The sequence below is a fragment of the Falco naumanni genome, chromosome 3 (assembly GCF_017639655.2).
Source record: "Falco naumanni isolate bFalNau1 chromosome 3, bFalNau1.pat, whole genome shotgun sequence".
Lineage (NCBI taxonomy): Eukaryota > Metazoa > Chordata > Aves > Falconiformes > Falconidae > Falco > Falco naumanni.
Genome location: NC_054056.1, coordinates 18,287,646 through 18,313,129, shown reverse-complemented (window position 1 = coordinate 18,313,129; position 25,484 = coordinate 18,287,646). Strand labels below are relative to the sequence as shown.

Below are 25,484 nucleotides of genomic sequence, written 5' to 3'. Positions count from 1 at the left end.
AGGGGCTGCCCCCCGCCGCGGGGCAACCGGCCGTGCCTGGCCCGCCGGCACCGCCGCTCACACGGCGTAAGGCCGGCCGCCGCCCCGGGCAGGCCCCCCGGCCCCGCTGCTCTGCGGCCAACCGGGGCCCGCCAGGGCGGGGCCGGCGCCCGCCACCGCCTCAGCGCGGAGGGCGGGCGGACGGGCCCGGCTGCGGCTGTCGCCACCGTTGGGCTGTCGCTAGGGCTGCCGCTTTCTGCGCCGCCGCTACCTTCGCCCCGCTGCGAGAGCGGAGCGGGGCAGCTGCCCGGGGCCTGCGCCGAGTGCGCGGGGGCGGGAGAAGCGCCGCCGGGCCCGGAGTCGCGCGGGGGAGCGCAGCGGCCGCAGCCGCCGGGGCGGGGCAGCGGGCGGACGGTTGAAGTCCCGAGCGCCTCAGCGAGAGCAGGGCCTGCGGCGGCGGAGCCGGAGCACTGGTGCTGCCCGTAAGAACAGAGCGGCGGGGCGCGGGGGCCGAGCCGCCACCCCGGGGAGCGGTCACGGGAGGGGAGGGGCAGGGAGGGTGGCTCAGGCCGCCTGTAGGTGTCCCGGCGCGGCCGCCCCCCCGCTGTGGCGGCCCGCGGGTGCCCCGCTCGCAGCGGAGGGGACCGGGTGGCCCCTACAGGGCCCTGCCGGCCTGGACTGCTCGTCAGCCTGAGGGGGCCGTGCCGCCTGCCGGGGCGTGGAGTGGCCGCGGGCGCCTGCTCCGTCACCGTGGGCGCGCTGGCGTTAGGCGAGCTCGTTTGCCGCCCTCTGTGATCTATTAACTTGAAGTATTTTAGTTGTTGGTTATGTAAAAGTACATTCTGGGAAAGTGCATAGACAGTGAAATGCATTTTAACTTGCTGGGCTTCCTTAATGTGTTTACTTGGCGTAGGCAGGTTCTGAGCTGTGGCTGTTTATGGGCTGTGAGCAGGACCGGGCCCTTTTACCGCCTGTCGCTTTACAACGGCGCGGTCACACTCGGGTGTGACACAGTGCGCCGCAGGGTCCTCCGAACGGGGCTTACACATGGGTGTAACACAGTGCTCCGCAGGGTCCTCTGAACTGTCACCACGGGCTGTACTAAGGAAGAGGAGCATGTGACCATCTTTAGCCACAAAAATGTCTTGTCTTTTTACCTGCCTGTACTGCCTTTGTAAAAAATGGATATGAAGACAAACTCTATAGTGTTGATTATCTACCTGGTTTTATTTCTGTTCATATCTCTAATAAATACATACTTGATAAGAGGTATGGTGACCAGGCAGGAACTGGCAGAACATAACAGCAGCAATCGCGTCCTTGTGCGAGTTTTCAGGGTTTGTACTTGTGATGATAACTTTTAGTAAACTAATGTAATTAATGTAAAACATTTCTGAATTCTGATGAAGCATGAAAAACTAGTAAATCTGTTACCTTCATATTCATTACTAATCTGCTTTTTACAATCTCTTCTTCAGATGGCAGCAGATAACATGTCATCCCTGTTGTGTACTGGAACTGTCGGAGTTGCCTTACCTTTAATCTCATTGCAGGTACTGGATGACATACCATTTTGTTTGTAATAAATCTTTGTATGTCAGATCATTATTATTTGTGTATTTCCAGCATATATCTGTGATAAAATCCCCATGTTTTTCATTCACAGTTAGAAGGCCAACCTTGTCTTTGTTCGGGTACTCACCATTAAACTTCCTTGAGCACACATGGTGACTGTCACTTCTTGCATTTCTGGTTTTTTTTAAGCTGTTGCTCTAGATTGCTGGTTCCCTGGAGCCAAATAAGGGAGCCCTTCTAATGACCTCAGTAAATTTCTGGGTAAGTGTTCATTTATGAAATGTGTATATATATAAATATGGTACAAATATGGGCCAACTCCCTAACCTTAAGAGACTTCCATAGGATGTTTGACAGAGAGCTGCAACATTGTTGTCATGTACTTGCAACTAGTGAATCTAGAACCTTTGGAAGTAACTGGTTTCCAGAAGAGGGTAGTGTTTTATCAGAAATTCCATTGCTTCACTGCAGAATGCAGCTCAGCTGGGCATGCAGCTGACTCCCAGGGGAATCCCTGCAAGTTTCATGGAATTCTGCTGATTCTACTTCCCCTTTAGCCAGGGGTTTGGACTACTTAGCATTCCGTATTTCTTAGCATTCCCTGTCCCTACTTAATATTCCTTTCATAACTGGTTAGTTGAAGTACTCCGGTAAAGGAGCTACTTTGAAATGTTTGCCAGCTATGTGTGGCTCAGAGTAGAAATCTGGGATGTATAGCTTTTTTGCCAATGTGATACCTTCAAGTAGTTTGAGAGTTATTCTTAAATCAGTATTTGATTATGTTATCATCTTTCATTCAATCAAAGTTTTTTCACTACAACCCATCACAACAGGTTTGGTCCTTATACATTCAGAGAAGCCGGAATGATAACGTGCTTTCAAAGTAATACTCCCATTAATTTTTGTACTCCAGTCAAAATATGTTATATTCAACCTGATTTTTAAGCAATCTAAACATATTCATCTTCACATTGACTACAAATTCGGTTCTTCTCAGAAGGGTGTATTATCTTGTAAGATTATCTTGTAAGATACTTAGCATTTTCTTTCATGACAGATTCAGTTCACTGTGTAAGTTTCTTTAAGGAAATCAGTTTTGTTAGTTTGGACTTTCATCTCTAACTTCAAGACAGCAAAAAGTTTCAGGGTTTTGCAACCATCTGAATAGACATTGTTCTTAAGTCTAACAGCTTAGTAGGTTTGTAGCTTAGCTAGTAGATTTTTAGTTCTGGGTCACATAAATCCATGAGATTATGTAAAGCTTGGCATTGAAACGTGTGTGCTTCCAAGAGACATGATGAGTTCATCCAATAGCTCACCACTACTGAAACTCTCCTTGTCATCCCCATTGCTGATCATACAATTCTTTCTTCTCATTTGTGCAAGCTGTGGCACTGGCTAAATCTTTTTCTGAACAAATTCTACTCCTTAGGACTATCTGCTTCCTCTTTTCCCTATGCAGAAGTGGCCTGAGAGAACTGTAAGTATATGTCTGCACCATTCTGTCAGATTTTAGAAAGAATATCTGAGATTTGGAAGACTGGTGCAAAGAGTGGAGAATTACTTGTTTTCGTATTTGTCACTCCCAGAGTAGTTCCACACCTCATGCACTTACAGATGTGTTTTTCTTCTTGCACATTCCAAAAACCTCTGCTTTGCTAAATAATCCATTAATGTCAATAGGAGAGCAGTACTGCTTACCAGCTGGTGACTAATTTGCCTATGTAAAATGAGCTCCTAATAGATCTTCCAAAGGACAGAAAAAAATACCTAATCTATGAAAATCTTCTTGGTAGGCATAGCACTGAAGATACCAGATGGGTAGGAGTTGCATTTATTATTTACTTGTTTCTATAAATGTCAGTAATTGCTTCATTAATGTATTTTCAGAATAAGAATGGAGGAAAAAAAAATTTTTAAAATTCAGATCAATCCATTATGGTGAAGTTAAAAGAAACAGCTGAGCCAATCTAGTAACTGCAGCTTCTGGAAAGGGGTGTCCTTGTTCCTTGTGCTGCTTCCAGCTACACAGTTCCATCCACTCCTTTTTACCAGCTTTACTGTTTGCTGGAGCTTTCTGTGATTGATCCAACTTCTTAATGCAGCACAAGGCTGTCTACCCAGCTAGAGCCAGGGTAACTCAAGTACCACTGAGTGTACAGCAGGAGCAAGACAGCCATTCACCAGTGGTAAGACTTTAGATCTGCTGACTTTGCCTTATATGAGTTCAGTCTGATTTCTGGGATCGAGGATTTTCCTAGACCACTGTGGCTCTGCAAAGGCATATGACAAGATCATTTTAGTATGTAGCCACATAAATCTTTGTCCTGGGTTCAGTTGCTTGCAATAAGGACTATATTCTCAGTGCACTATTTTGCAAACAAATAGATGGAGGAGTGTGTGGATAGGTGTGGTTCTGTCATATTTCCCACATCATGATACAAAAAGTCTCTTTTTTGACTCACGGTTCCTCATTAGGTCCCTGCTGAGTGATGTTCTGGGACAAAATACAGCCTTAATCTTATACCTGCATGGGTAACTCCTGGCTTTACCAGCATAGTAAATAATGATTGATGTTAGAAGGAAGTAGAACCCATAAACTGGTTTGGATTGATCTGGGATTAGGGTATACTGAATAATACTGATTTACTTTTGTATTTTTAATAGAAAATACAGTGTTGTATAATTTTATTGTGGACAAATTCTGTAGCATGTTTCTAATTTTATTAGTCTTTGAAAAGTTAATTATTGTGAACAATACTAGGTTATTTTAATTTATGTCAAAATATTTATGCCCAAGAGGAGATTATTTTAATTATAACTATTTGCAGATAAGATGTTGTAATGTGATATTCTGATAGGTGTAAGTAAATGCCTCCCATTCTGATACATTAACATATAAAAAAAGGCATCCCTTTTTCCTCAAAGGAAGTAAAACCCCAGTGGTAAGAAAAAGAGTAGGATAAGTCTGGGTTAGAATTCTTTCTTCCAGCACTGCATCAAGAAACAAAATCTTGGGGCTACAGTGTTAAGGAATTTAGAGCAAAAGAGCAAGTGGAGTTCAGCAAAAGAAACAGTCTGTAGCTCTAAATGTTGTCAAAATTCATTTTTAAAAGCCAAATGTTTGGATTTTTTTTAAAAAGGGTGATCAAGATACTAGAAGTACAGTTTAGTCATATTGAGCAAAGCCTTATTATTGGCCAGAACAGGGGAAACTGGAAAATGAAGTCCAAAATCAAGGCAAAGACATCTATAGAAGAATTCTTGACAACAAAGGCAAGAAAGTTTAAACTCTCTCATCTGTGCTGTTGGTGTTACTTTTTGTGCAGTCTGTGGAACTAGCTGGAAGCATCTTCCCTTCAGCCCTTCAGTTATGGTGTTTGAAGCATTCCAAGACATGGCTGAATTTCCAGACAGATGAAACAGAAATAACAGAAGTGATACTAAGCATGGATTAAACATACTTGCTCTTGATACGATGTTCATGTACTGTATCTCATTTCTTTCTGGATCCTGGTGGCTCTTGGATCTCATCTGGGTAAGTGAACTGTTAGGTGTTAACTTTATTAATTCAAATACACATTCTTACGACACTGAAAGGTGAAAGGTGTACCATATAAAATATGAAAATATGAACCATAATGAAATATAAATATACCACTTTGCTATCTGTAGTTTTTCTAGTTATCATTTTGGAGTTCTATCATCAATCACTTAATACTATGCTCCAATGACTGTCATCATTACCATGTTTTTCTATCCTTGACCTTTTATTGATTTCTTTTGCTTTAATTCATCAGCAAGAACTAAATGTTTTAAAGTGTTCAATTTTGTAGATGAAGCAGATGAGTTCTTTTGGAATACTAACCTATTCCAAAAAGCCAGCTGCTGAAATACAGCATCTTCTCCAGTTGATACTCATGGTAGACCATCCTCTGTGTCATATGTACTGTCCCTGTGTATTTACATTGTATAGAAAATCAAGAAATACACACATGTCCCACTTGCATTCATTCCAGTGGAAAAATTACAAACTGCTAACCATTGTATATTTCAGGAATGCATCCTCAGCAGATAGCAGGGTATGACATAATTACTTTTTTTTGTGATCTGGGTATGTTTCTTTTTCAATTAGTAATTAAAGCATGAGTTTTGAAAGGCTGTTTTAATTGACTCTGATATGCTTCTTTACATGTGTGTTGTTATGAAATCTAAGAATGTTTAAGCTCTATGGCAGTTCAAAATATATGTACACTAAGACAGAAAGATATATTTAAGATTTTTTAAGAAAACTGATATAACAGATGTGAATCAAGTGTAATGCTGTTGCTTTTGGCCACAGTACATTTTTAGTCTCTAGTTCTGTGATTTTATGAGAACTTTTTAGCTGAAACTGAGATTAAGAACTATTTCCATCAGGCACATGATACATTTCTCAACCTGGAGGAAGGATAATCTTCAGGTTTTTAAATCATTTAAGTATGGTGGGAGCAGTTGCCTCCATGAGAATACTTTACATTCAGAGAAGGTACAGTGCTGTAATCTGTAATTCATGTGTATATGAATGCATTTTAGTTCAGTGCTGGGGGACTTTATGCTTGATACTTTATAGTGAGACAGTGTGCTCCAGACTTCACTGTTCAAGCTAGGCTGAGAAAGAGCATAACAACTGTTCAAGACTAAGGAGACTGTTGTGTTTAAGCATGTGTGATATTGCTCTTGATACATGTTTAAGCAATATATATCCATTCCAGTCCAAATTGTTATATGAGTGACTGCAATCATCACTAGAACAAAAGATTCCCAAACCATACTTGATGATGCACCCACAAATCTTGCTCTATCAAGAACTCGTACACCACTAGACAATCCAGCAGTGATCATATCATGGTAACTATAGTTTCTAAGGCTGCTCTTACTAATGTAACAGAGCAAAGTGACTATAACACAGGTGAGCATTTGGGACTCCAAAAAACCATGACTACTTTTTCTTTCATTTTCAAAACCTTACAGAAAGGAAGAAGCAGCTCAATGCCTGTCTTTAGTTGTCTGTGTCAGTATGACAAAGAATCAGTTTAGAATTTCAGACCTCATTGTTACAATCAACTAAAGTACCTCCATTGGTGTTTCCTTCTTCAGCATCTGTTCATTTTTCTCTAAAAGGAAGTCCCTGAAATGGTGGCTACAAGACATTCTGTGAAGGTGAAGCTGTGAAATACTGGTAAGGTAGTGTGAATACTGACAGCTATGAATCTTGTCAAGGGACATTGTGGTCTGATTTTTGTTGTTCTTTTGGAACAGATTCCTCATGCATGCTGAAATTTTGCTGTGCATGTCCTTATGCAAATTCTGCAAGGAACAGGCAGCATTCTATATCCCCTCTATTATATGGAGTACTTGGTGGAAAAAATAGTTTGCTCTTCAGTGCACAGATTACAACCAGTTGCATAGAATGATTTTAATGCATAATGGATTGCTTCATATGGAGACAAACCAAGTCCTTAATTTCTATTAATATATATATAAATATAATGAAATATGTTAATATTTGCAATATCTCATTGATTTTTGGTTTTGACCATTGGATCTTGGCCTCGTTGGGTCACTATCTTGAACTTTAGTACCAAACTTCTACTCAAGCCCTAGAGTAGGTGTCAAAAATTACCTCTGTGGAGCTGGCCAAGGTCCAGATGTACTCCTGACAAGGGAGCAACTCAGTGTTACTTTTGGAAACAAAACCACCAACCTTATTTGCAGTTTTCTCTGTCCAAGGACTTTCTGGATGTATTATTCTTTTTATACAGATGTCTGTTAAGTCTAACATACAGTCTTTAATCTTCTCTCACAGCGGTTGCTTACATTTTTTAATTAAAACAGACAACTGCACTGTAAGTAGAAAATTACATTTATCTTTTAGACTGACTTTTTTAAAGGGTTTTTGTGGAAACAGATCATAAATCTCAAGTTTTACAGTTGGCAGAGCTGATCAAATGCTTTCTTACTGCTGAAGGTAGCATGTCTTAGAGATATTTTTTTTGTCCTGCTTTACTCTGTCTTCCCTTGTTCCAGGTCACATGCTACTGTCCCTTTCTTTGTGCCAGTATGGTGCTTGTCAGACTCCTGTGAGCCGTTCCAACTCACTAGCAAGGCAGAAAACTGATACATGTTTAAGCAACATATGTCCATTCCAGTCCAAATTGTTATGTGAGTGACTGCGATCATTACTAGAACAAAAGATTCCCAAACCTTTCCTGCCAAGCTAGATTTCTGTTAATTTACTCAGTTAAAGACACTCGTGGAAAGGTCCAAAATCCACCAGATGGAAGATGTGGAATATGCTGGAGATAGGAAGATGAATGGGTTGTAGGCAGAAAGGAGCAGAAACTCATTTTCTGGGAGCAGTGCACATCAGTTTACCTTATACTGAGGCATCTCAAAAATGGATCTTCAAATCTACACTCTCTCTAGTCTGTGAAGACAGACCTCTCCACAAGATAATTCATCTTGTAAGGCAGATATCTAAGACAAATTGTAGGAATAACCTTTTTAATTACTTTGTCTCCATGGCTTACAAGGGGATCTCGTAGGTGAATAGAGGATTCACGTTATCTATAAAACTAAGAGAGATTAATTTTAGTTTCCTGGCTTTCAACAAATCTTAGAGTAGGACTTGAGGCAGCATTTTCTTTCACAATGTATTTTAGGGGAGGCTAAGAGTGCACACACTTTCAGTTACCACAGCTTAGCTGGTGAGCAGTCACTGGCTGTGATCTGGTACCTTGGGAGCCTGAGGTCACTAGTCCATACCCTCAGCCTCTGCTGATGCTGTAGGCTGCACTGGCAGGAAGACCAGCCTCTGAGGGTGGCTGCTGTAAATTTCTTGTTCGTTACTATTGCCCCTGGGAACGAGTTTCAATGCAAGTAGTGTATGACACAAACCAGAACTGTATTATGTTAAAAGACATTTGCAACAGGTGCTGGTGTTGTAAAGAGCTGTCACAGGTCAAGTGGAAGAGTAGAGACAACAGGCAGCACAGTAGCAGTCAGCACAGCTGTGTGGTGCAGAGTGTGGGCATGGAATTGATGACAATTACTTGGTATCTTAGAAGCAAGCTTTAAGAACAGTTCTGTAATGGAGCTAAACAAAATTTGTTTTGTTTATGCTTCCTTACTTGTAATCTATCTATAACTAGGCTACAGCCCCTGATAATCTTCTTGTAACAGTTTTTATGTGTGATAAAATACTGAGGATTTATTTCCAGAAAGGATATTGTACTCCAGATCCCTTGCTGGCCGTATAATGTAATTTCTGTATTTTAATTATTTCTCCAATAGATGGCAGTAGCTGCTTATTGCCTGATAAATTAAAACCATTCATAGTATGCTATATACACATAAAGCAGTAAAACCCAATTATATTCATATATAGGTACTTAACATATAACTGACACATATTTATATATGTTAAAAGTGTGTCACTGGTTTTCCATATTTGAAAATGAAATGCTTTCTGAATATTTTCCTTTTGAGTCTGTTGGTTTGCTCAGAATTACATGGTAGTCTTCTGTAGGCTTTCTGTTCATCCATGTTGCCTTTTCTGTCCTGGAGGCATGACAGAGAGGTTGTTACTGTGCTGTTTAAATGTTGATCTGAAGACTTTTACATGGTCGTGCCTAATTCTTAAGGAATTCACAAACCAGAGCTCTTGTTGCTTCATCTGCCATATATGATGTTTTCTGCAGTCATATACTGAGAAGCTTGGAGTGGAGTCTTCCACCAGAATGATCTGCACTACTTTAACTGTTCTGCAGTTATATAAACAACCACCATTATGCAGATGAAGGAATACATGAGATGAATTCTGGTTTTACTAAATACCTTATCAGTAGATTTTGGATGAGAATTACCACGGTCTGCTATGGCTATGAAGAGTTTGATGTTATCTTGCTAACTAGGCTATGGCAGTCTCAGTAACACAAATATGAGTATGTCAGACCCATTGGATCTCATAAACCTTGACAGAGACATGGAGAACTAGAAGACCCTGAAAAACATTGAAGAATCAGTCTGAACCACAAGCAGAGGACAAAACCCATGCATGGGGTCAAATCCAGTAAGGAGAAGTTGTTACGGTGGAATGTAACTTCAGCGTAGGTGGGTAGGGAGGTTTAAATAATTTAATGGCACTAACACATTTTTCCAGCCTTTCTTTGTTTCATGGGTTAAAGTGCCCTTCGTACCACCTTGCCTGCACCCTGACTGATGCTTGGCTGTCCTGCACGCCACCTGTTACCACTTCCCTATTTCTGTAAGAACACACAAACAGAAACAGTGTCCCTATCATGGTGCTTCATCTCTTCACTTCTCCTTAGTTGACATTTAATTCCCTGAAAAAAGTGATATCCACGTGACTGTTTTAAAGAAAGATGTAGAGGAGAGACAGTCAGTAAGTGATACCTTGGAGAGGGTGAAAGAGCACACATAACTTACAGCTTTTCACTAACGTGCTGTCATTATGTGGCTTTACAATATTCACAAGAACAGCCAGTTTGTCAGTGCTCATTCATTTCTCCAGGTTGGCAGAGCAACCAGTTTTCACTGTGATGCTTCATATCACACCTGGGGAGTAGCAATGCACATGAGGAAGCGAACTTTTTCTGCTTTTTGCTTTATAGCTCTAATGCCATGAAAAAGCTTTTTCTCCTGCTCCCTTGTGTAGGATGCTCTCTTGCTCTCCTGAGCTTCTGTGAACCATCAATCAGCAATCAAAAGGAATATGTGGTTTTTTTCCTCTGGAATCTCTGCCTGCCCTTCAGTCTTCTAGACATGCCACTGTGTTAAGCCTTAGTCTTTTCTATATATCTCATTACCGTAGGTGGACTTTCCATATGCGGACCAAACAATGACATACCGTGGAGAAACATTTTTTCTCTGTTTATGAACCTTGGTGTATAGGGTAAAAAAACCCAACCGTTTGTACAATCAATAGCTGCCTTTGGTTTGGAGAATGCCAGCTACGTAAAACCATTTGTAGCAATCAATACAGATAAAAGATACAGCTTGGGTTGTTGCAGTATTCTTGGATAGAGTAACATGTCTCATTATGACAGCCCTAATGTTTGAGCTACTTGTATGCCAAATTAATTAGTAATCACCAGGGTGGTAAAATAACTACTTTCACATGTTTTCTGTCTTGAGGTCGTTCTTTTGTATGGGAGGTAATATCTGCAGCTACAGGATAGACCAGGCAGGGAGTTCTAAGAAAGTGGGTTTGAGATCCTACCATTTTGCTGCCATGTCATGCTTGTCTTTTGTCCCACTAGTGAGCAGTATTTGATTGAGCCCAGAGCCTTAAACTGGGTACCTTATCAAAACAGGCCTATGGAATGCAGAAGAGCTCCTATGCAAGATGCCAAAGGTGCCAAAATGGCTTGCTGTGACCCTGCTCCACTACAACCCCATCAGTGCTAGGTGCAGTGCATCTTGCCTGTCTGGATGAATATTGCACTGTCAATGACCTGTTTCCAGTGAACACTGTACCTTTCAAGTCATTGCAGGATTAAACCTATGACATGTGCTTGGCTTCTGGAGTCGTCTGTTCACACAGCAACTGGGTGTGCCTGACCTTTCTGACACTGATACTGTCAAGTTTCTGGAACACAAGGAGAACATAAACTTCGGTAGGCACTGAGAAGTCATCCACTGCCACAACAGACTGACCTTTCCTAGTCTATGTGCTTATCACATGTGCCTGCGTATCTTGATTCCTGGCAGGAATATTTAGAATATACGTAAACTTTGCTGGAGTGCACTGCTTGTCCTGGAGAGGATAGTGTTTAGTGTTTAGATAGTGTCTAGGTGTATGAACCTGTGCATTTGGTGTGTATCACTTAGCTGCTGAGATAAACAAGTAGGTTACTACTCCCAAGCAGGAGTAGTTGGCTCCTAGGAGCTAGCTAGCTCCTGTTCCTACTTGCAGCCTCTAAAATACATTTACAGAGCTGTTTGTATGAACACCCCCTAGTCTTTTTTGGTCAAAATGAGCTGACTAAGAAGCATCTTATCATTCATACTTAGTATCTTGATCCCATCTGATCTCGTTTGACCATGAGCTTTACACTCAATATGGAGTGTATGAACAAATACACTGCTCCAGGGAAGACAGAGTTCCTTATATTCCATAGATTGGCTGTGTGATAAACATTACTTGGTTTGAATTAGAATTAAAAATCCTGCCTTAATGCGAGAATGCTATAAATGCAAAGATGCCATAAAAGCATTTGCTTATATAGTAATTTGAAGAATTCATTCTGGTTCTTTTTCTTTGCCTTTGAAAAAATCAGTCTATGGCAGTTTCATGCTCTAAGCATTTTTATGTTATAAAAAGATGGGTTATTTATGTCATCCTGTGTATCCAACTACCCCCAAAGTGTGGAAACTCAATGAACAGGCTCTAGCCGCAAAAATCTTTACCAAGTTTTTCAGAGCCTTCCTCTAATATTTTTTCACATGAGAAAAGGACATAGGCATACCAGCATGCCATGGGACATAACCAACAAATAATTATAGACTGTGAGCAATTGGAAGGCAGTCAAGGATACCGTGCTGTGTGTCTACATTCCCAATATTGTCTCCTGCTCCCTGCTATAGCATTTTTCCAGCAGATAGAAGCAATCAGCATCGGACATCATGTATGTGTAGATTGTGTCATTTGCAGTCTGCTATCCAGATACTGCCACATAGTTCTTTAAAAATATCTTCAGGCACATTCAGGCCACTGTGAGAAGTAGTTAAGGTATTGTTCCTCCCTCACTGTCAGGATCTCTGGAGGTGCTTGTGGTTGGGACAGGAAACTGATAATTTCTATGCCAGAGCAGCTGTCTTGTTCCTATAGTCTTTGCAGGTGGAACCGGAGCCTATCTAATCCCGGTTTTTTCTTGAGCACAGAGAATTCACTTGGGACGACTCATAGATCAGCACTGGCTTCCAGGCCTGCTCTGTTCGGCTTGCATGCAGAGTCAGCAGGCAGTGTGCACCTGAAAACAGCTTGGCTGACAACAGTTGGGCACTTAATGAATTGACAGGTGGGATGAAGAAACTTTTGCCTCAGTAAAACAAGGTATTTCACTAACTAGCTAATATAACTGTGAGGGCATGGCCTTTTGTCAGCAAAGAAACAACTGAGACAGCTTTTGGGCAAATGCTGATGGCTGAAAAGATTTGACAGGTATGAGGGCAAGTCACTAACTTGTATCCTTTCAGGAAGAAGGAAAATTCCTGCTTTCTTGTTTCACCAATAGAATAAAAGAAAAGAATGTGGAAATAGTTGAGTAATTCACTTAGTTTGTGAAATCAAAACTCAGCCAAATACTTCTGCTTGATCAATAAACTAGTGCTTTTCTTTAATTGTAGGTCTGACATATTCACAACAGTGCAACACAGATTGGAACTACATTTGAGTTTGAAGATTTAGTCTCTGCATCTGTATGTGAACATGAAATGTAAGATTTAAAATTTTATTTAATTATAAGCAAGATCATAATTCCAAAAACTGTACAAGCTTAACAGGACTGACCAAACCTGGTATCAGGTATTTTTCATGAGAACTTTTGAGATTTTGATCTTGATTTTTCCATCCTTCAACAAGAAACAAAGCCCTTTGAGCGGTTGGGGGTTTTTTTTGAAAAAATTGTCTGCTTTTGAATCAGAACTTTTTGGTACTCCCTAAGCAGAAAAGATCCAGCAGCCCAGACATCTCTCCAAGGAGAAACTTGGGGTCCTAATGGAAACATTTCACCCATCATGGGACTTGGTGAATCACAGTGCTGGGAATTTGTCAGTCAGCTGGAGCTGGAAGGCATGAGATTGGGGGAGTGGGAAACTGGTAAGTTTGGTATAAATATATAAACTATGCTAAATAAGGTTCTTCCCTACTATGCTGTCTTCTTACAAAATCACATATTTCAGGAAGTTGTGATTTCCATATACAAAAAGGCCTCCTAAAATAGAAAAATTAGTTCCATTTTAAACGTGTGTGTTTAGCTAGCTTAAAAAATAATGCATTCTAAAGCATTCTCATGAACTACATTTCATCGTTGCTAAGTTTGCACAGATGAGTTTCCGCTGACCTGCAGTCTTTTCTGAGGGTCTCAGTGCAAGCTGTGTGAATTGTTACAGGGTACAGTCTTGAGACGACAGCATATGTTGATTACAACATTAAAATGGGTATGTTCTTACATTCTAGTATAAGGAATATAATTTGCTGATGTCTAGTAAGACAGCTGGTAGCACATTCAGTGATTCAGACAGTAAAACCAAGACTGTCCCTGCTGCAGAGTTTCATAGTTACAAAAAGAAAATACATAAATACCAGTAACAGGAAACTGCTGTTGTGCAAACACTGTTATATCCTCTGCAGTAATTAAGAAGTAGGAAATACTTATGGTTTTACTCACATGTGCACATACAGACACAGACAGATCCCCTTGTATGAGAGTTTAAATTCTTGCGGTTTTGGCTCAATTTGATTCAGTTACAAGCTTTGAATACCCCACCTAACTTGCGGGAAATCCTTTCTCTGTGTTCACAGACCTTTTTTTGTGTGTGTTTACTTCTTGCAAACTGAGAACAATGGTGGCTTTTTTTTAATGCTTTTTATCTTTTGGAATTGCTAGAGGTCCCACAGTTCTGCTGTCACTAGGTCACTTAACAGACAGTTTAGCTTTTCCCTGGTGTGTCCTGTAGGAGAGTAACTCTGCTTTGATACCTAAATCCAGGCTTCAAAGCAATCTAGTTTTTAAAGCTGGCTGAAGTGTTGCATCTCTTTAGAAAAGGTAAAAACAATTTGCTTTTGTAGACACAGCTTTTCAGCTGATACAACTCTACCAAAACACTTTAGCTGGCTTTCCCAAGGTGGAGGGTAATGGCAGAAGGATGTGGTTTCAGCCCTTCCACCTGGTCATGTGGTGTCCTGTCACATGCCCTGCATTAAGTTAAATGAAGGGGATATGCTTCTGGAGAGGCAGCACATCACTGCAGGACCACAGGCACACCCCATTAGAGCCATCCCTCCTTAGGGCCTGGAGCTTCATCAGCTGGGACAGAGAGCAGGGCTGGCCCAGTTTCAGCTCGGTTTTTGAGATAGTTAGTTTAGGCAATCCACTCTATCTCATTGTATCTTGATTTTCAAATTATAATGATTAAGACCACTTTTCACAGTATGTTAAGAAATTCCATGTAAGATCTAAGTAAGAGTATTGCTCAGGTCTAAGTGTCCTCATCCGGTCTGGCAATCACAGATGCCCTTTATCCCAGGGACCATGTCGTTTATGTTAAATAAAATACAGGCATAGGCAGAGACAGAAACACATCACTCGGACACTTAGATTGTTTATAGATCACACACATATATATTTTTTCATTTTTATTTTTAGTTGGATTGTAAATTCTGATGTATTATAATGTGAATTCGGCCAAAAGTTGATACGTGATGTGTACAGATGAATGGATAAATGCTTCTATTCGGAAGAGCTTAAAATTGATAGAACAACATTTACAAGTCATGATATATGTATAACCTTGCATGAAAGAATTTGGGTTTTTTGGTTGTTTTTTTAAAATTATTTATTGCTAGTCATGTTGTATGTATAGTGCTAGAACCTAGCTTATGAAATAGAACTTTAAATTCTTTTTTATTCAGGTACTGATGAGTAGTACCATGCAACTTGTCCAGGAAAATGAAAGACTATCTAAACCATTAGTTCTTCACAAGAAGGTAACTCATGTACTTTCTAGCAAAATCCAGAGAAATAGCTGGACAGCTAACACATAATGTCTTCTGCTTGTAGTTCAGGTTAATTATGAGAGACAAGCATCTTCTGAGAGATTGTTATATAAAATATAATACAATATATTTTACATAATATACAGTATTTTTACCACATAAGAATAACTTAATGCTGCAAGTGGGTTTCTGAAACATGATGTGCTACCTACCTGAGTTATGTCTTTGCTTGTGTGGTGGTGGCTGGGGAACTTTTTCCTTCATTGAAGCTTTTCCCTTTAGACATAATATTATGGTGGTTTGAGTATGTCTTAACTGACTTTGAATCTGGTCTGTTATTCGTGCCAGGTTACTTTTCCTTGTTTGTAGCATTTCATGAATGTGCTTTGTAGACTCAAAATCTAGGTCTTGTGTGGTTTTGCGTAAATGTACTCTGCTGACGTTTCTGTTGTCTGTTCAATTCTTCATTACCAAGCCTGTGGCAACACCAAATGGTAGTGACAAGATGTAATCCTGTATAAACCTAGTGATTCCACATGGAAATATTCTTTTATCTGGAGGTTAAAACCCTACAGGTCACTTCACACATCTGAACATAAAGATATTGATGGCCAAACTGGAATTCCATGGAGCTGAAGGTCCGCACTGCAGGTCTTTGCAGGGTAATGCCTTCTGAAAAGAAACAAAACCGGCGCTGGGTTAGTTGACTGTTCTGTGCATACGACTGTGAATGTTACTGTGAATACCTGCTAATATACAGTACATTTAATATGCAGTAAAAAGGAAGTTTTCAGCTTTCTTTGAGCTTTGCATGCTGCACATGATGCTTTTGCATCATGCAGCTGAAGGCTCTTTGTGCAACAGGGATTATCAAGATTTCTCTCCAGTCTCACACTTGGTGAAATATCCTTTGCTAGATATTCTGTCAAAGGTCCCAAGTTTCTTTCAGCAAGCAGTGGGCCCCTTTTTCAGCTTTTACTCAGCAGTGCTGTCAGTTTTAATGGTAGGGAGGCTGCTTTAAAATCACTGTTCTGACTTGAGTTTCTCCTTTTGCTTCTCTGTTTATCAGTTTCTTGATTACAGTCTGTATTTCTTGTTTCCATTGGACTGATGGTTCATGTATTTCACAAAAATCATGTGCCGAGTTAGTGGTCTGTGAGAATTCCTTTGAAATGCTGTGCCCATCCACTTACCTATTTTATCTCAATTATGAATAAGTTGATGCTGACTGGATAGTTGGATTTTCCCAACGTATGAGCAACCAGACCTCTCTCACATCTAATAAGTCCCTGACTCCTTCAAGACTATTTGAAGTGTTTGGGTTATACAGCTTAAAACGGCAAGCAGAGATGAACTTGCAACATGATGCTTTCCATGGCATGCTTAATGAATGACTGACTCATTGCTTCAGATAGACTCACCCAGATAATGGTGCGGTACAATGGAATCTTACTTTGACAGAAGCATATCCTTCTGTCCAAAGCCTGAAACTTTGGATCTGCCTCCATCACAGAGTGCAGCTTCACATAGCAAAGGTGGAGCTAGTTCTGCTTAAGCTGGTATGTCTACAGTGGGCAGCTAGGTGCCATACAGAGATAGTAGCCTTGACCAACATCAGTGCACACTCCACTTTCAATAACGTATCCTGCTTCCCAGTAAAAATAATTATACAGCAACAGAGCTATCCACTGAGGCAGCCACAATGCTGACCTCTTAGCTAGTTATTTTTGAATTAGCATAAGCATCTTGGTGGGTCTGTGCCCTGTGCTGCATAGAGGTATTCTATACTGCAGTGCTGATATGTCGTATTATGTTTTGTTGAGCATCTGTAGCAGAGAGTGTATCTTTCCTGACTAATCTAAGTCATTCCATAATTTCAGACTTGAATTTAAGTGTTTCCTGGAATGCATCTGAAAAGAAAAATGCTGCTTTAATTCATTACTGATAAATTAGTAATTATTCTTCTTTCCCACAAACAACATTGAGTCAGCTATCACAGCCCTGGAAAGGGCAGAGCCCACCTTAGTTTTATTAAGGGTGCAACCTGCTATCTCCTCATGTTCAGCACAGGTCTGTTCTCTGCTCTTTGCCCTGAAAACAGTACAGTAGTTGTGCTATACTCAGACTATATATAGCACTTAAGAGATACCAAGGGTTGACCTTGACCTCAAGCCTTTACAGATACTTAAGCTTTAAGGAGTCACCTGATGAATGGTAACAGAGGTGTTTCAGCCCATATGCTTCTTTCTGAAAATTCTATCAATGCTTGAGGAGACACACTTAATGAATATCTTTCTGTCGTGTTTTATGTGCATTTCTTTAAAAAGCCAATGGAAACAATGGGTGTTCTGATGATTATGTTTAATTGTGTTTCTCTATATTGAATATTTATTGTGATAGTGATTGCCCATTAACAATAAAACCTCTTCCCTCTGATTTTCCCCATCTAAGCTCTTTATAATGAGCACAAATAATTGCAAGATTTTCCATATTTTAGGAAAAAATTACAAATAGTATCTTGTATTACCTGAAGCACATTACAAAATAAACTGCCAAAGATTGACTTGCATGCTACAGGCGTTTGTTGTAAAAGAAAACTAAGCAAAGTTTATGCTATTCCAAGTCCACACAAGATTTTTTAATGCAAAAATTATTAATAACACAGTGCTTATTACTCCAATAATAAGTTTTTCTTACAATAATAAGTTCAGTGAGAATAAGCTTTTATGGAGAGTGTATGTGGAACTTGGTGTTATATTGGAGCTGAGACCTCTATCTGCTGGCTTGCAATGGTGCAGTTCCCTCTCCCCAGCTTTTGGTAGTGCTCCTTTAATCACATGATAAGCTGGCCTGATTCACTAACCAAGCAAAAATACGTGTGTGTTTAGCTTAAGTAAGCTCACAGTGCAAGCAGACAAGTGCCAGCGTTAGCAGAATCTGAAAACGGTGTTTGATTAGAAAAGGAAGATCGAGGAAAGCGCAAGTGGATTCTTTCCTTTTGAGCAATGAAAAATTATTAGTCTCACTGCAATATGAAACCATATTTAGTTGCAGACTGTACAGTGACTGTTCTGCAGAGACAAGGATGATATCAATAAAAGAGCATGTTCTAATGCACATTTCTCATTTCTTGTGTGCTTGAGAATTTATAAAATACTGTCATTTGCAGAATGGCTCGCAATCATTAGTAAGAACAGGCAGTTTGAATGTAGCTCTTCTGGAAGAAAGTTACATGTAACTTGAAGTATTTTGTTTAAAATCATCTACATCTAATATATACAGCAATGCAAGTATTACATTCACTAACACCAATTGCTAGTGAAAAAAGCGACAAATTAAATGCCTTATTAGACTACATATTGCTGAACTCTGTTTCTAAAGAAACCTGAAAAAAGTGTCAAAATTGTTAGACAGTTTTGAGATGACAAATTCTTTGCTCTCAAACAATTTCAGTTCAAAATTAGTCAGGCTAGTACAGAATATGCTTGAACATGCTAAACAGTAAATACAGCTTGTCAAAGAAGTGGAATATCTGCTGAAATTCCGTTTCAAAAAGGATCTTCAGAACTTTTTTTTTTAATTTTGTTTTCACAAATCATTTACAGGTCTGAAATAGAGAAGCATGTAGACCTTTCTTTGAGTACCCCTACCACTGCCAGCAGAATAATGATCAGAAGATTCTGTTTAAGATGAGTGTGACTGTTCACTCAACTCCAGCTCAGATTTTGGCTAAGCCAGCTCTCTCTAAGGTCTGACATATGCTGAGAACAGCACCATTAGCTCAAAGCAAGGGCAGCACATTGGCAGGGTATGGTGGCCAGAAATGGCTAAAGATCATTATGCAGCCAGTATTACCTACAGCTTGCAGTCTCCTGCAGCCATAATCCTTGCAGTAGCAATTGTCTGGCAGTTTCTTAAGAATCTGCTAAATATGGATGAAATACATCAGACTTCCCAGCTGGAAGGTATAGATGCATCAGCTTACCCAAAAAGTTTTTGAAGTGGATCCAACAGCTGCTGGACTCCCGAGGCTTTCATACGTGCTTGTGGGATACAGGGGATGCCCACACTGTGACAGAGGAGAAAGGATGAGCGCTCTTCCCATCAGCTGGGTAACAGTTTTTTTCATAGGTTCATGAGTTATGGGTTATGAGCTGCAAGTTATGAATTAAAGAACTTGAGTTAGAAACCTCATTAAGTGATGAATTAGTGAATTCATGTATTAGACTAGTCTGTACAAAAGGGATTGACCCCTTGTTTATCGTGTTTGCTAGTTTTCTTTCCTAATGAGCTCATAAAATAACATTTAATTTACAGAGTACATTTGAGAGATCTAAACAGACATTGACAGATGAGCCAAGAACACTAGGACATTTGGCCTCACTTTAGAAAAATCACTAGCAAATGGGGAAGAGGCGACAGATGTTACAAAGGGATGCATTGAAATGGGCTGGAAAGATCTGTTTGAGCCTGACCAAGTCCCACTGTGTGCTGGTGTGATAATTGTGTCCCGATAGGATCGATAGCCAGACAGGACTATATAGAGCACTGCTGTTTCCGTCAGTGGAATTACAGGTCAAATTCTCAAGCTTCTAGGTTAATCACTTTAGGGACAACACGGCTGGAAATGCAGAAATAGAAATTTAGGAAATATTTTTTTAAAGTCATCTTATCTTTGAAACACTCAGATGTTAGAGGCACACCTTCTCCTAGTCTGATTTCACTTTCTGTGTGAGCCCAGATTCTCAGTATCTTAGATTAGGCAGAGCTCTCTTGCCTGCAAAGCACTGCTTCCTTTATTACCTCTTTAATTTGCCATCCCATTGCTTCTCAAGCATAGTCCTTCATGGAGACATCAAGCTTCCTTTGCCGCATGACAACTGTTGATAATACAGCACGTTATTGTTGCAGACAACCTAATACTGAACTGACGTTCAGCATAAAAATGCAAACTGGTGTTTATAATTTCATTTATTTTTTTTTCTCCCTCTGTCCTAACCTTTTGCATCAAAACAATTTTTCTTTCCCAAAGCACTAAATTCTTTCAATTCAGAATAGTCAATGTTGAATTTTATTTGTTATTCAAAAGCATGTACTTCAGGTATCTAAACTCAAAACCCCCCCCACAAATAGAGTGATTATTGCCTGACAATACATTTTTCCTTATACACCTCTATAAGACAGAAACATTAAAGCAGTATAGTAAATAGGTTGGATTTTGATGTCTGCTCATCTCAAGATGGCCAATCAATAAAGGAAATGCTGTCTTTTTGGAGTCTGAACAGTAATCTGATGATATACCTAATGGAAGAATCAAGTTTTTAAGTTTACCAGTCCATTGTGTGCTATCAGATCAGGCGAAGTTTAATATACAAACGACTTCCTGTCATGCACCAGGTCTGGTATGGAAGAGAATTTAATGGAAGAATACCCTACTCATCCAAGTGTGCCTTTTTACCTGAAGGGAATTTGAAACCAAAATACAGACTGTTTTGCACTTTTTCTAGTCAGTGATGTGAACATTATTAAGATATTGCAAGCAATTCCAGAGGAGGCCACGAAGATGATCAGAGGTCTGGAGCCCTCTCCTACAGGGACAGGCTGAGGGAGTTGGGGCTGTTTCAGCCTGGAGAAGAGATGGCTCCGGGGAGACCTAAAAGCACCTTCCAGTACCTAAAAGGGCTGACAAGAAAGCTAGCGAGGGCCTTTTTACAATGGCATGTAGTGATAGGACCGGGGGGGTGATGGTTTTAAACTAAGAGAGGGTAGATGTAGATCTGATATTAGGAAGAAATTCTTCGCTGTGAGGGCAGTTAGGCACCAGCACCGGCTGCCCGGAGCAGCTGTGGGTGCCCCGTCCCTGGCAGTGTCCAAGGCCAGGCTGGACGGGGCTGGGAGCAGCTGGGTCTGGAAGAAAGTGTCCCCATGGCAGAGGTTGGAACCAGATGGTCTTTAATGTCTTTTCCAACCCAAACCATTCTAGGATTCTATATTGCACATGAGTAACAATAGTAATGTATTAAGTACATTTTGCATTTAGAAAGGGGCCATGTCCCTGTGTTTTACTTCAGAAATTCGGAAGTCTCAGAACTGGTTCGACTGAAGGTGCGCTTGTCAAGAATGGTCCTACCACAGGAATGCCCAGGCTTGGAAGTTCTCCCACTTCAGCTGAGTTGGTAAACTCTTGAAAATAAGTAACAAAAGGTGTCCTTCCTCAATTTTTGTCAATAGAGAGCAACAGTCTACAGAAAAACAGAGTAAGAATCGAAAGGTTCTAGATTACCTAATTATAAAGCCTGTCCTCACCTATTGGCTACTGTTCACTTTCTTAACTATTGCAGTGCCATAATTGTACTCGCTATCCAATTGTCAGGAAGTCTGTATGGCAGATAAGGCAGCAGTTTCAGTCTAAAATATCTTTCATATTGGTACAAATACATACATACATACACACACACGCATATATATAAAACCAGCTTTTCTTCATACCAGGTAGTTCCCTTCTGCTTTTCCGTTTACAGATTTAGAAGGAAATTAAATTATAATATCAGACCATGTATTTTTCCATGTAATTTTAAGGCAAAGCCTTAACACATCCAGCCATGTTGTACTTTAGATTTCATGCCCATGCTTTGTTATTTAGCTCATCAGCTATTTTCAAGCACTCAAAGGACTGTGTAAGATGAGAAAAAGAACAAAAAGAATCAGTAAAAAGAACAAGGAAGGCTTAAAGCCTTATATACAATTGTAATAATGAGTCAACATCTTGCTTTTTGAAGGGAGGTAAACCTAGGTGGGACAAGATCAGTATTCAGAAATTTCAGAAACTAGTTGGGGTTTAAATATGTTCCTTAAATATAACCTGTGCTGGGAGCAAGCCTAGAAGCAATGGGGATTTTGGATTCCATTTTATTTGGGCCAGTTTTTCCCCAGGAACACATTCTGCAAGTCTGTAAAGGAGCTGAGATTAGAATTAGTATAAAGGGCAGTTCAGGAGTGTGAGAAAGTTTAAAACTAGTGGCAGATGTTGAGTTCCACAAAACTTGCTGTAATAGGAACAAGCCAGAGAAACCAGTTCTTTAGCTTAGTTTGACCCTGTCAATCAGCAAAAAGGTAATAGAGATGGAGCCTAAAGTCAGCTGTTTCTTCAAGGAAATAGGAAAGAGTTGTTTACCTGTAAGGCTTATTGCCCTAAAACTTTATCCAGTCTGGTCCAGGAGCACAGTGTAGAAATCATAGTTCTGCTTTCACTCCTTCAAATAGGTCTAACCCTTTTCCTTGAAGATAGCAATGCACATGGACTATTGCAAATAAAAAAATACTATGAAGGCAAAGTATTTCAAGTTTAATAGAAAGAGAACGTGAAGCACATACACTGTCTTTTTGGTAAAACTGAAGCAATTTTTTCTTCATTGCACTCTTTGTCCAAGAGAATTTTTATGTGTTGGTTACTTTCAAAGTGAAAACCAAGCAAGGAAGCAAACAAGCAAAAACTACAGGGAAAGCAAATTGCTAGGTGCTATGTCTGGCTGAGTTTGGAAAAAATCTTAGGTTTAGGATTAAAAGTATTTCATACGTTCTAGTGGAGTCAGCAAACTTAATTTTTCAACAATTAGCTTTTCCTAGGGTTTTACAAACTATTGTAACTCTTTTATATATATAATTAAAATAAAGTTTAGCATATGAAGTCTTGCTTTTAAGGTTATTTGTATGAAATAATTAAAATGAGCAGAATATGTATGCTTTTCTTGTCTTCAGACCTTGTTTGTTCACCCTTTTCCAATCACTAAATACTGCCTTCCATTCCTTTGCCTACTATTAGGTAAAAAATTAATTAGAAAGAAGCAGTAAATCTAATTCACATATGAAAGATGAACTAAGCACCAAAAGGAAAGTTCTAGGTCTCGTGGAGGCAAGAATTTCTACATAAATTCAGTTTTGAATTGTGAATTGGAGATTCAGTTCTCCAGTGACGGATCTGAATGATGCACTTACAGAAGGGGTTGAGGAAGAAAGACCCTCTCATACACACTTGCTTTCCTTTCTCTGTGCAGGCTACCTACCTCATCAACATCCACAACCATCTCAGAGCATGAAGGCAGGCAGAAAACGTGGAGGAGAACCAGTCTAAGCCTTACATCAGACATGCCCCAGATGATGGCCAATGATGCCAATTGAGCAGTAAATTATTATCGCCTTGAAGCAATGAGGAAACAACGGGTATGTTTTGGCCCCGAGGTGTGTCTCTGGGACATAGTGCCTCCTCTGTCTCCCACTCCCACAATGGACATTAAACACCAACCTTTGCTTAGGGCTGTGCCCTAAGGCACAGTCTACCTTTTGGAAGCAGATTCAGGCTTCTATTTCTGGCCTTAACTGTATGCCACCAGCCAAGACACTGCGTGCAGGAGAGCGTGTCACGGGGACTCTGTCCTCAGCTGTTGTGGTGCTAGGCAAGGGCTGGCCAGTGTGCAGACAGTCCTGAATCAGTTTTGCAGCATTGTACTTGGTTGTGGGTGAAACACTGAGTCTTCTGGGGCTCTAGTTTTGTAAAGATGCAGACATTCATTTTCACTGTGTATTTTTGTTGCTGATGTTGCTTTCCCAGGGGCAGGCTGATCTTTGAATCTCGAAAGGGCAGATAACCAGTGCATAACAGCGAGTGAAACGAGCTGCGGAAAGCCTTCTGTTTATAAGACTTACTTGTTAAGGGATTGTACATTCATTAAAGCATTCATGACCTAGTCAATGGTCTTTCGACCCTGGTCTGCTTCCTGTGTGTGTGTGGTTGTGGAGGCTAAAGGTATTTTTGTTCTAGACGTTTCCAGTGTTCTCTCAGATTTGAACCTGGCTGCTAATACGTGTGTAGTGGTATACCTCAGGGCCATTATACAGTGCTGTTACTTACTACATCACATATGTGGGAAATGCTTCTAGGAGCATTTGATTGACTCTATATGTGGCCAAATAAAGCTCTAAAATAATGTGACTATACATTCTACCAGTACTGTTTGTCACTTAGGGTATTCAGTAAATATTACTTGTTTGCCATGGTTTTCTACAAGGCTTCTGTGGTGTATTTCTACATTAAATGAATGTTACAGCACAAAATATGTCTGTCGTAAACTAGGAAGCACGTATAGGCTTTATGCTTGCTTCAGCACTCATTTTGTCCTGCTAATTCTGTATTTCAAGGCTACTGGATGGCTTGGGGCATTCATTAGGAAGTCCTGCATCTTATTATCTGCATTATCACTAGCAATTTGCTGGACATCTGGAGTTGATGGTCACTGGAGGCAGTAGTGTGAAGGCCAACACCTAATGGAATAACCTATATTTTTCAGTTTACCTATCTCCACCAGGCTAAGTTGTTAAAATCTGGGATGTATTGTAAGTCTTTTTCTTGAGGAAGTAGGGTGGAGAGGAGTTCAGATAACCTCATATCTTCTTGCATTAACAATTAAGGAACTTGCAGGATACAAATATATATGATTAATACTGAAATGAGCAGCCCAGAGCTTCCTGAAAGTGGTTATTAAGCCTCCACACATGCATATTACTTTCATCAGTTTATACACAGAGATTCCCAGGTAAGAGCCAACGGTCATGAAATGGCCCTTTGATCTCCCTGGTTAATGATAGGCTATGGCAAATAGAACTCCCTGCTTCATCAGAAATATCAGTATTACCGTGTCCTGAAATACAGAAGGTAATGAAATGGTAAACAGTTCTGCACAGCAGTAGGTGGTAATGCAAGAAGAGAGATGTGTTCCTAATCGGTTAATATCCATGCACTAGTTATTACAGGAGCTGGAGGGTAATTTCCTATTCTTTTGTCTTGGCTATGGTTACTAATATCCCCTTTTTTTCCGGTCTGTCTCGCTTTAATGTCAAAATAATTATTAAAATCTAAGTACCCCCATTTGGCAAATGCTCTTTATAGGAAGTCTCAACAAATCTAGAAGGGTGAGAGTCAATGACAATAAGTATGCCTTGTACCAGTTTGTGCAGATTTGCTACAATGCCAGCAGAAGCCCCCCAGAAAAGGAACTGTTAATTGTCTGTTAATCCTGTCACGAGGAGAAGTATGTATCTGTCTACAAAGTGTGACTGATTTTTTAAGTGACCCACTCCACAAGAGCCTTCA

The 25,484-nt window shown here is 40.2% G+C and overlaps 2 long non-coding RNA genes across 27 annotated transcripts; one reads left to right on the top strand and one right to left on the bottom strand.

Annotated features, from left to right (window-relative positions):
• The first annotated feature begins 175 nt into the window (after nucleotides 1-175).
• On the top strand, nucleotides 176-24,086 carry LOC121084566. Of its 26 annotated transcripts, XR_005826788.1 has the most exons (9): nucleotides 177-461; nucleotides 1,458-1,532; nucleotides 1,744-1,815; nucleotides 4,884-5,092; nucleotides 6,694-13,055; nucleotides 13,284-13,438; nucleotides 15,254-15,328; nucleotides 21,409-21,513; nucleotides 23,392-24,086. It is a non-coding gene; the product is annotated as an uncharacterized LOC121084566 (long non-coding RNA). The 26 variants fall into 26 exon arrangements; XR_005826794.1 differs by lacking the exon at nucleotides 13,284-13,438 and having other exon boundaries at nucleotides 21,409-21,509; XR_005826781.1 differs by lacking the exon at nucleotides 13,284-13,438.
• Nucleotides 16,308-21,402, bottom strand: LOC121084568. Its single transcript, XR_005826802.1, has 2 exons — nucleotides 20,141-21,402; nucleotides 16,308-19,491 (listed from the first exon to the last, which is right to left on the bottom strand). It is a non-coding gene; the product is annotated as an uncharacterized LOC121084568 (long non-coding RNA).
• Nucleotides 24,087-25,484: the final 1,398 nt, after the last annotated feature.